Consider the following 2,164-nt stretch of genomic DNA (forward strand, 5'->3'; position numbering starts at 1 on the left):
AGCCACCAGTCCAATGAGGTGCTGTGAAAGATAATTTACAGTTTATATAGAGGAAGATCGCTTTGGTTGTTCTAATTTTTTTTAAGAGGTTGCTTCATAATCAAAAAATGCTGATCACACCATCAACTGACATTATTTAAAAGCTCAGCCTTACTGGTAAGATTGGGTTCTCATTTCCAAAAAACTTGAGAACTTCAGTTGCCTATCACAGCAGCTTGCATTATTTTAAAAGGCATGCCAATAAAAAAATTAAAAAAATTTTAAAAAAAAAAGATTCTTTCCAGGGGGCTGTGTCATAATTTTTTAAACCCCATGTGAAAAATCTCCTTTTCTAACCAGAATCCCAGAAAAATTTAACAAGGGGGTGGAAATGGGCAGCCCCAGGAAATCTGCTTATGATTCAAATGGGTTTTATGTTTATCCCTTGCCACATCCTTCACCCAGCTTCCTCCAGAGGCCATTATTCCACAGCTAGCAGCGAAAACGTTTCCAATGCAGAAACGGTAACTCTCCTTAACAAATTCAAGATTGTTTGGAACTGGACCTGGGACTAAGGTCCACAATGTAGTAAGTTCTCTGTCATCTCTGTCCAAATTTACCACTCAGACTTTCCTTATAACTCTCAACTTCCAGGAGAGTGCAAATTCCTTGAAGAGACCATATATTTTCACCTTTGAATGCAGCATCTACCATGGCATCTCATCTAAAGAAGAAGTGCATCCATTATTAATTGAGTAAATACTTTTGTCACATCATGAGATGCTGCCATACTGCTTTATTTTTTAAATTTCTTCCATTCATACATTTTTATTAAAGAGCTAGCTATACAAAAACCAGTGTTAGGTACAAGGGAGCCACCAAGGTGGATTCTCCATAAACTCCTATCCTCAGTTCTGTCCCAGTTCTTCCTAGGTGGTAAGTATGGCTAGTTCTAGGTAGCAGCCCCAACATCAGAAGTGGGCAGCCCAGAGTCATATTCCGAGAAGCAGAGATAGGTTACCAAAGCCTAGAATGAATAGAGTTCATGTGGTACCAGGAATAAGTCAACACTAGAAATCTGGTTGTGAGTTAAGAGACTCATCAAAACTAGTCAGTCAATAACAAGCATCAGAACCTAAGAGTAAGTTCCAAATGAAAGCAAGCAGGGCTGTCAAAAAAACAAAAGCAAGAAGAAAAAGGGAAAATAAGAAAAATGCTTGGACTGATTTCTGCTGTTTCAAAACGTGAGTGGATCTCTTGGAAGAATCCAAGCCTCATTTCCCCAGAAGCAAGATCACTGGTAAAGACATACCCTATCAACTGAGATGAGAACTATTCACAAAAAACTACAGCAGAAGTCGGCTGACTGGGAGTGCCAAGTGAAGTTCACTGAAATTTTATGAAATTCAGAAAAAGAAGTCTTTTCAGTTGGAAGTGGCTGAAACGGTGTTTGAATTAGGACATGAAATATACAAAGGGATTTATTTATTTATTTACTTGAGCAGAGAAAGGTCTAGTATTCTAAGTTCCTTTGTAAAGAAACAGTGTGAACATGGAGGGATCAAAAGCTCAAATGCCCTTACAGGGCGAGGATTAATACAAACACACTGGGTGGGTAGATACCGGACAATTGTGGCTAATATGCTTATATTTTCACCAATCTTAAAGTCTGCCTAATCACATAACCTGCTAACACACTGTGTGGGTGCAATACAAGGACGACACAAAATACCTCCCAGAGCCAGGTACTGCCTTGAGCAGCCAATTTCAGATCCCTGGTGTGTACCAACAAAACTTGTGGCTAATATCAATAACTCAAGTGGCTAATATTGATAAATTAAGTTGATGTGGGTTCTGGCTATTTTTTAACTTCTGGTAGTTGAATTTCCATAAATACCTTACATCTCTCAAATCATCATCGCACAAGGAAAAATCCACATGTATTTCTAGAATGCCTCTGCTTTGGTTTACAGCCAGTTCAAGAAAACTGTGGCCATGTCTTTATGAATCACTGTATCACCCACTGGATCACAGTCATCCTCCATCTTAGTCAGCAAACCTGCCTCATTAGGGTCCTTTGATTAGTAGGAAAATCTGACCTTAAAGGGTAAATTGTGCTCGCTAAAAAGGATGTTCAAAACATGGATCCTGAACACAGTTCCAAAGAAGAGTCCCTAAAGTGTCC

This window comes from Macaca fascicularis, chromosome 11 (genome assembly GCF_037993035.2).
Source record: "Macaca fascicularis isolate 582-1 chromosome 11, T2T-MFA8v1.1".
Lineage (NCBI taxonomy): Eukaryota > Metazoa > Chordata > Mammalia > Primates > Cercopithecidae > Macaca > Macaca fascicularis.